This window comes from Oryza sativa, chromosome 7, assembly GCF_034140825.1.
Source record: "Oryza sativa Japonica Group chromosome 7, ASM3414082v1".
In the NCBI taxonomy this organism is placed as follows: Eukaryota; Viridiplantae; Streptophyta; class Magnoliopsida; order Poales; family Poaceae; genus Oryza; species Oryza sativa.
In genome coordinates, this window is record NC_089041.1 from 2584169 (window position 1) to 2594160 (window position 9992).

A 9992-nucleotide genomic window follows, 5' to 3' on the forward strand; every position below is an offset into this window, starting at 1 on the left:
CCTCGGCCAGAGGCCGAAACGATCACGTTTCGTGCCGTCGGCTCTCGTCACTGCGCCCACCCGCACGGTAGTGCCTCCCTCCGTTCTTCCTCCTCGTTCCACCTCCTCCCCTTAGACTCGGGTAGTAGCACGAGTAGCCTCCCCGTAGCTAGCCGGCGCCGCCCCGACCGTTGCCGCCGCTCGCCGTGTGCTCGCCGCCGTCGCCGCCCAAGCTCGGAAGCGCCTCTCGTCGCCGGCCTCCCTCGATGCGTTTCCTCCTAATCCGGCGCAAGGGACGGATTCCCGTAGCCGCGTAGAAGCTCTCGCCGCCAGGAATCGGCCCCTCGTGACCTCGTCGCCGTTTTCCCCTTTTCTCTCCGCCGGTTGCCGCCGCCGCAATCCGCCGCCGTCGAGCTCCCTCCGGCGAATCCGAGCCGTTGGCTCGACTCCTCTCGTCCCGTGCAACCACCCGGTGTGCTCGTTTTCGCCTGTATCGCCGTGGTTCGCTCCGCCGCTCGCCGCTGTCGTCCGCCGTCCGTTCCGGCCGGCGTCGTCGTCTACCTCCCGCCGGCCCGTGTGGCAGCCACGTCGGCGCCAGCTCGGCCAAGACCGGGTCGAGCCGACCCCGGTCAGCCGCTCCCCTCGGCCCCACTCGCGGGCGCGGTCCACCGCGAGCCGTGAGGCTGCGCGTGGGCCCGCCGCATCCGCGTCCTCCGCGAACCGCGCGCGTGCACCGCGTCCCTCCCCCAAACCCTAGCGGGCGCCGCGTGCGCGTTCCGCACGGTGAACCGTGTCACCAACAAGCGGGTCCCACTCGGGACCACGCGAGGTGAGCCCGGTCCACCGGCTCCCTCTCTCCTCCCCGCCCGCGCGCGCGCTCTGGGCCGCCTTGTTGGGCCGGCCGGCCCATTTAGCTCGGCCGAGCCGCCCCTTTTCTCTCGGGCCGCGCCCTAGCCTCCCGAGGGAAGTCTAATTTTCCCCCTCCTTCTTTTCTTTTCTTTTCTTTTTCAAAAAAAGGATTTAAGTAAATCCTTTTCCTTTAGACCAAAAATCCAATAATCTTATAAATTCAATATCTTCCCAACCGTAAGTCCGTTTGACTCCGTTCAACTTCCAAAATTCCTCAAATCTCGAGATCTATCTAATGGCACGCTTAGAGGTCATTAATAGGGCTTTATTTTCGCCGTTTGTTGAGTTGTCCCGTTTTGCGTATAGTTTCGGAGCCCGAAGACCCGCAGTGCGAGGATTTCGAGGATCAAGCTCCAGATCTCGAGCAAGGCAAGCCACCTTTGAATATCTTGAGCCTATATTTGAACTTAATTATGTTGCTTGAAAGATTATTATGCATTGATAGGATCGCACTTAATCTGCTTGTCCCGTCTGCAAGGCAGATTGACGGACCTACCTAATTTGTTGCATTTGATCCTTCCTTTGTTAATTGTTATACCATGTTCCCTTGTAACCACCCAGTTGCGCCTCGGAAATCGTGCACTCTGCACGAGTATCGACGGCCGCCTTCAAACTTAAAATCTGAAAAAAACATCTTGGGTAAAACTTGGGTTTTACAAAAGACTTGGAAAACCCGACACCTGGGTCGGTGCTTGCGAACTAAATGAATTTCCAAAATCGCGGACCGGGGAACGTACCGGGTGTACGGTTTCCCGCTCTTGCACCTAAGGACCGTTTCCTTGGAATTTCATCCGAACATAAGACAAGTACGACCACATGGGTGGAATGGGACACCCCTGGCTGAGTAACTAGCTTATCAGGGGAGCCTTGATGCCGAGAGACATGTGGATTCGCCGGGGTGGTGTCGGGGAGGACCCCTGGGCTTCCTGGCACAGTATGGTCTGGGACCTAACCTGTTGTTGGTCTGGGACCCCTCTCGTCGGCATATGGTAAACCTGTGTCGGCTTTGGAAATGCCTTGTCATGAAAGCTTGGAGGTCTCCCGACGTGGCTGATCCCCACGGGCTGGGTGATCCGGGTTAGTAATGTCGTGTGGGTAAAGTGTACCCCCTCTGCAGAGGTTAACAAACTGTTCGAACAGCCGTGCCCACGGTCATGGGCGGATGTGAGGTGATTCCTAGCGTAGTTTTGTTTGACTACTGCTTGTGAAATTGCTGTTGTGGAAAGGGGATCGATGTTTGGAAAATCTGCAGCTGATGGGATCAGCTAGGCCCGGGTGGCCGTTTGAAAGTTGTTGGCCTGGGTGGTCGTTTGAAAGTTGTTGGCCGGGTGCCAATCTTGATCAATTCTAAAGACTGATACATTTGCACATACTCCGACCGGACGAGACGCACTGTCTCATCCGTGTCGTTTGAGAAGCACTCACTTAGTTATTTTCAGAAAAGAGTTCAAATAAAATCAATTGCAAAAACAACAGCCTTTCCTTGAAGCCTGCATTAAACACTTATTTCCCATGGCTTGCTGAGTACTCCCGTACTCACCCTTGCTCTATATAAATAACTCCCCCCAGTTGCTGAAGAAGATGAAGCGGATCCCACTGACGAGGAGTTCTTCTAGGAGCAAGCCGGCTACGTTGAGTTTTAGGGTTTCGGCCTAGTTCCCAAGTCGCGCCTGTGTTGTTTGGTCCAAGTCTTGGCTTCCGCTTCCCTTTTGTAATGCAGTTGTGAGCTCGGGATCTGTCCGCAGCCCAACATGACTGTACTCCTTCTCTATATTAAAGAGACCTCTGTTGCTGTGATATTCTGTCTTCCTATGATACCAGCACTGTTTCCTGGGACTGGTATCGATTAACAGGTTAATTTGGAGCGTCACGGGCTAGTTCCGGTCGGGACTAGTTCGGGGCGTGACACCGACCTACATGCGGCTCATGAAGCGAGCACGGCCTAGCAGTGATGCGGCCCGATGATGGATGCTGGCCCGACGCGGGAGCGATCTGAGCCGTTCATTTTGATGGACGGCTCAGATCGGCTCCTAATCCATCAAAACCCCCGGACCAAATAAGCCCTAATCCTAATTCCAGTTTTCCCCTTCCTCCCCTCCACGCAGGCCGCCTCTCTCCCCACCGGCGCACCTCTTCGTGCCCCTCCCCACCGGCGGTGCCCAACGGATGGCGACGGTAGCAGCCTTCCCCACCGAGCAGCGGCAGTGGTGACGGCAACCTTCTCCCCCGAGCAACGGCAGCGCCCTTCCTCCTGCGAGCATCGGCGACGGCGGCAGCAATGCCTTGCCCTCCCGCAAGCGGCGGACGCGGCAGCCTCCCTCGCGGCGAGTGGCTGTGGCGGCGCCCTCCCCCACCACGAGCGGCGGTGGTGGTGGCTCCTTGCCAGATCCGGCGTCGGCTCCTTCTCTCCTCATCGGGCAGTGGTCGCCGCCCCACTCCTTACCAGATTCGGCCGAAGGTGAGGTGGCAAGGAGCAGCGCGTGGCGGCCTCTGGCTCGCCCCTCCCTCTCCTCTCGTCATCTCGTGTTAATATTCTGGATGTTTTTTGATGATTCCGATTTAGATTTGGACTAGGATTTTGTTTTTGATTTGGAATGTGATGATTTGAGATTTGGAGAGAAGGTGTGCTCATTGTGGGATTCTGTTTGTGTGATGATGGAATTCCGATTGGGATTTTTTTTTGGAGGAGGGGTGGGACGGATGAAAAACCATCGCACGGACGAGGTGACGAAAGGAAAAATACGAATATTTTAATTAGTTAAGAAACGATTTAGTTAAGGTGAAATTCACTGTGAAAATTCAATTGGATATATATGGCTCCTGCAGTTTACTCCACTTTGTTCACAATAACTTGTTTAGGCTGTGTTTGAAGGTGGAGGTTGGGAACTCCACCTCTCCGCACACAAAGCAAAGCGATCTATTAGCAAATGATTAATTAAGCATTAACTAAAATAAGCTTTAAAAATAGATTAATATGATTTTTAAACAAATTTCTTGTATATTTTTTTTAAAAAAACATAATGTTTAGTAATTTGGGAAGCGTGCGCGTGAAAAATGATGGAGTATAGGTTGGGAAAGGTGAGTGCCGAACTCGACCTTAACCCGGTTATAAATATTTCTAGTCTATACATTATCTCTATTATTTTAAATACACGGTCATCATCCCCTACCGCTCGCAGCGCGAGAAAGGCTGTGTTCAGTTCTACGTCAAAATTAGAAGTTTGAAGAAATTGGAACGATATGACAGAAAAGTTAGAAGTTTATATGTGTAGGTAAGTTTGATGTTACGAAAAAGTTAGAAGTTTGAAGAAAAAAAATTAGAATCTCAAAAGAGCCAAAATCATGTAAAAAACCAAACCAGCCCACCTCTCCTGACTACGTGGGAAAATCCCATAAAAGCCAAACAGACCCACCCTCCCTATCTGAGAAAATCCCAAGAAAAAAACAAACCGACCCACCCCTCCCACCAGTATTACTCCAAATTTTTTTTTTAAGAATTACACAGTACAACACACACTCACAACGCACGCGCACTCATCCCTATAAACACACGCACGCAAACCTTACCTCGAAGACTGGGCCGGCAAATCCTGGAGAGATTGACGAAGTCACTATAGGCGTCTCACTGTCGACGGGTACATCGCCTACCACTGAAAGCACAGCGCCATTAAGTATTACTCCAAATTCGATTGCAATGCACATGTATAACACTAGTTTAGTTAAAATTCCAATGTGTTTCCAACGGATTATCTTGTGAAATTAGGCTTAGGGATATCCACTAATTAAGCGGCGGCAGTGCGCAGTGGTATGCAGAATGAAGCAGGCGTACAGAACAGCTAATACATGAGCAGTAATATAATACGGTCTAGACCCACGCAAACGCGTTTCGATCACGAAAAAAAAAACCTTTTTCCTCTGATTTTATAGAAATATACACGTTTAGAAGAAAATTACAGAAATGGTATATACCATTGTGGTACTGTCGCGGAAGGAAAAGTGCGAGACCGCAGTCTCGCATAAAGAGTGCGCGACCCCGCTGTCTCCCGCGCTGGTGGCGCGCGAACTCACGTCTTTAATAGATTAATTAGTGTCATTAGCAATTAATTAGTTATTTTTGTTTAACTAGTTATTATTATTAGTAATTAATTTGCCACTAATTAGGAAGATTAATTAAGTCATTAGCGTCATTTCCAGCCATCTCGCTTGGCCAATATGCGAGACCGAGGCCCCATGTCAGAGCGATCTCGCACAGTCGCCCTGCGAGACCGCACAATAGCGCGTTGGTTTTGCGATTTTGTCGCGCTTTCGTCAATTAGTGTAAATTCTTTCGAATCTCGTATATTTCTAAGAAAAATGAATTTCAACGGTATAATTCTAAAATTTTTCTTTCGGTCACTACTGCAATAACAACTTTTTCTCACAGCCAAAACAGGTTTTTTTGGGCAGTCAGCGGCGCCGCCAACGACCTAAGATTAGTGAAAATAATAAACTTTTGCTGATGAGCAGCCGGCCGCCAGCGAAAATCAACTTTGACAAGTGGCTAAGGTAAAAAGGTCGCATATGAAAAAGTGATTTTCGCTGATGGTAGCTAGAGAGACCCACCATCGAGAATGTTTTTAGGAGAAAAAATATTAAAAATCAGGATCCACTATCACTGTCTCAAATTCCCAATCCCCAAATCCACACGTCTTGGTCGATGAAAAAGTCGACGTCGTCGATGGCGGTGTCGCCAAATGGGTGGAAGACGCCCTTTCGGGAGCCGCCGAGATCACCGCTGCCGGTTCAAAGAAAGGAGGTCAGGCGAGCTCAGATCTGGTCGGGAAAGATGAGGAAGGAGGTCTTGGTCGATTTCGCTAAGCCATTGTCCTTATTATCGCTAACCTGTAGCCACCAGCAGATCCAGAGCTCCCAAAGACCGCCACCACTAGAACTAGAGCTCTCGATGCCTACCACCACTGGATCCACAAGCTAGGACTCCCCTTCCTCTACTACTACCGCCCTCCCCTTCGTCGTTGTGGTTGAGCTCTCCTCGAGTAGGGATTGATGGTGGAGGCAGCACTCCCCTTCACCGCCATAGACGAACTTGTCATCACCGGATCAGGTGTCCTGCTCCTCCACCATCACTACCTTCTCCTTGCCACCGCTGAGCCCGCCACGGTTCCCCTTTCCACTGCCGAGCCTGGCCGTTGTTGGTCCTTCCTCCACCATGAAGTCTCCTCCCTATGCTGCCACCACCGAGCCCAGCCATGGCTTTTCTTGCCGCCGTCGCCGCCATCAAGCCATCGAAGCAAGAGAGGGAGAGGAGAGGAAATGGATGAGGGAGGGGATATCTAGGAAGTGGTTGAGGAAGTGGCTGATGGAAAAGAAAAAGAGATAGTTGAGGGATGGGATAAGGACGACTTGATCCACACGCCCTTCTCCTATGATCTTTTTGTTGGTGGTAACCCTTAGACTCCGCTAGTAAAAATGGATTTTCATATGTGGGGTTATTTTTTTCAAGTAGTGCTCTTAAGACTCTGCTTGTGGAAATCCATTTTTATTGGTGGGACCAAGTTTTCAGGTCTGTTTTTATTTTACAAGCGAGGTTTTTTATGGCCGCTAGTGAAAATAAATCTTAAGGGTCATGAAAGATCCTTATTTTTTTTAAGTAGTAGTGGCTGCACACGTGCATCCGTAGCTAACCCAGCCCACATTGTTTTTCTTTCTTTCCATCTCGTCTCATCAGTTCTGTCGTCTTCTCGCTCCACATACAGATCTAGCAAACTCGAAAGTGAAGTTAGGTGAGAGACTACGGCCCTGTTTAGATTATGGGATATTTTTTAGTCTCAAATAGCCCAACAAATCTAAATGGGTGAGCTATTTGAGGGCTATTTGGAAATAACCCATAAAAAAACTATCCTATCCAAGAGGTGCTCATTGAAGATATTTCGGGTAGAACCCACTAAAAAAGGTGGCTTTCCTCTCTCTCCGCATGGCCTTCTTTCTGCCTTATCCACGCGCACGCGCCTCATATTTCACCGCCGCCGCCGCCGCCTCCACTCCTCGTCGGCGCGGCGGCCGTTGCCCGCCTCGCCGCCGGCCCCCACCAGCGCCGCCACCTCCACTCCTCGCAGGAGGTGCGGCCGTTCACCCGCCGCACCGCCGGCCCCCACCAGCACTGCCGCCCCCACTCCTCGCATGATTGGGAAAGTGCATTAAAGGCCAAATAGCTCTTGGATCTAAACAACTCAAGGGCTATTTTATTGGGGGGCTATTTCTTGTGCTAAAAATTAGATCTTCAAATAACTCTTGGCTACTTCTCCAAACAGAACCTATGGGGATGTGTTTGGTTGCTGCTTGCCCTAGAGAGGAGTTGCCTAGCCTAAAGCCTACCTGAGAATTCTTAGTTGCTTGTTTGTTTATTACTACCCTGAGGACCACCCACGCTCAGGCCAGGGCCACCAAAGTTGCTCGCCAGACTAAGGAACATGCGTGTCTGGCTTTACTCCATTCAATCTCTCTTTGATAATAGTTGTCACAATCTAAAGTGGACATGTTTTATCTTAGGTATAGGACTCCAACCAAACAACAAGACGAGGGGTGTGCCTGATTAGTTAAGCGTCATCATATATTTCCTTCCACACAGGCATATATTTCTCTCAAGCATCTTGCTCAGGGCATAGGGGTAGATAGCGAGCTAGCTCGGCTCGTCTCGGCCTGGTCTAGCTCATTAGGATAATGGATAACGAGCTAGCTCGGCTCGGCTCGTTATCCTAACGAGCTAGAAACCTAGCTCGGCTCAGCTTGTTTGAAAGCTCGAGCTGGCTTGTTAGGCTCACGAGCTATGGGGGCAAGCAAGAAGGGAGGCGACCATGGGGATGAGCTCACCGGTGAACACGGGGAGAACCGGAGGAGCTCGACGGTGGATGGAACAAGCTCGACCACGCCAGTACTGCAACCACGAGGAGGAGCTTGACGGCGGAGGAAACGAGCTTGAGCTCACCAGCACCATGGGGAGGAGCTCATGCTCACTGCTGGGCGGCGCCATAGGTGGGTCGGTAGGTGGCGGGCTGGGGTTGTTGGCGGGCGGTGGCGTCGAGCGTTGTGGTCGAACGCTGGGGGAGAGCAGCGACGTCGGGCACTGGGGGTGGGTGGTGGCGACGCTGCGTCGGGCGCTGGGGGAGAGCAGCGACGTCGGGTGCTGGGGTGGGTGGCAGCGGCGCCACGAACTTGTAAAATCAAAGGTGTTTTTGATTATTATTTTGTGATGAACAATTGGCATTGGAGATTATTGGTTTTGATATTTGGAATATTATTCTCGAAGTGGTTTTGGAGATGATTGGATTTGCAGGTAAATTACAGGTGTTGTTATTTTATGTGACCGGTCAGACCGGGTAGTGGTTGCCGGTCAGACCGGTGGTATACGCGTGGTCAGACCGGCCAGCCCGCGGTCTGACCGGCCGACACTATGTCGGTTTCGTTTTCGGATTGTTTGTTTGGATATCTGAGTTTATCTCATGAATATGACTTCTAGATGGATACTATCCGTATGTAATACTGTTGTTTGCTAACAATGAGTCAAGTTGGGGATAGCTTGGTCTCAGAATATGGTTTCTTTGTTTGTTTCATGTGTAGGTGAATTGATACCGGGAGAGTATTTGCGGTGATGGACCGGGAGTCGGCTTGGAGATAAGACAACGTCCAGGGTGGTCAGAGATCATGCGGGATACTAAGGCTAGAGTTCAATACACATTGAAAGTGTCAATTAGGCCTAGAGGGGGGGTGAATAGGCTAATTCAAAAATTCAATTAAAAGCGGAAGCAGTAATTTTCAGATATTTCCGAAATTTTCGGATATATCCAAAAATTTTCGGAGTCAGCACAAGTAGCAAAGTAAATCATAGATCTAGTTGCCTACAACAAGAATATGCTAGCACAAACAGCAACTATACCTATAGCGGCTCAAGCAAGCTAAGCTAGTGGAGAGGGAGGAAGTAAAGTCACCAAAGATGAAGCTCACGAAGATGTTCCCAAAGTTTGAATCCTTGAGGGGATTCTACACTCCGTTGAGGAGCTCACTAAGAGCCGGGTCTTAGCTAACCCTTTTCCTCTAGAGGTTGCACTAAGCACTCCTCCTTCCACTAAGGGTATCTCTTCCCTTTCGGAGGTGAGATCCGACCTTCACAAACTTCTCCCGGCCAACCACAAGTAGATCGGTGGCTCGGGGGCGACACCTAGCCACCTTGGAGTCCTCAACCTCCAAGAGTAACAAATGAAGCAAAGAACTCCCGGAGATGATGCAAGTGCTCACAAATCTTCACGAAGTCAACAACAAGCACTCACACAAACTCGAATCCACAACTCTCACACACACACCAAATCCGAATCGAACACGGGTGAGAGGGGAAACAAGAAAGCAAGGCTCAAAAGTGTTAGAGAGAGAGCAAGCCAAGGGCACAAATAATTGCAATAGAACCAGCAGCCCTCACAAGTGAGGGGAGGGGGCTATTTATAGCCACAGACCAAATTCTGCCCGTTATGCACAATAATTGAGATTTTCGGACATGTCCGAAAATTCCAGCTCAGCACCAACAGCAAAGTCAACGAGAGATTTTTCGGACATTCCGAAACTTTTCGGACAAGTCCGAAAATTTTCAGAACCAAAAACACGGTTCTAACCAAAAACACGGTTTTGGATGTTTTCGGAAAAGTCCGAAAATCGCTTTCGGACAAGTCCGAAAAAACACAGAAGCGTTTTTGGCTTTGCTGAAGTTTTTTGGAAACTCCGAAAATCGATTTCGGAAAAGTCCGAAAATAAACAGAACCACATTTGCCTTCTCAGTCATTTTCGGAAAATCCGAAAATGTCTTTCGAACATATCCGAAAATTTCCATAAGCGAAAATTGGTTCTGTGCATTTTCGGAAAGTCCGAAAATGACTTTCGGAAAACTCCGAAAATTTCCACAACACATCAAACTAAGGAGAAACACTTTTAAAAATTGATTTTGAGCACTTTGATCACTCCTCATATGTCAATGCATCATCCCTCTTAATAGTGCAGCATACCTATTGACTCAAACAAAAAGAAAAGATACAATATACCATTTGCTCATTTGCCGCATCACA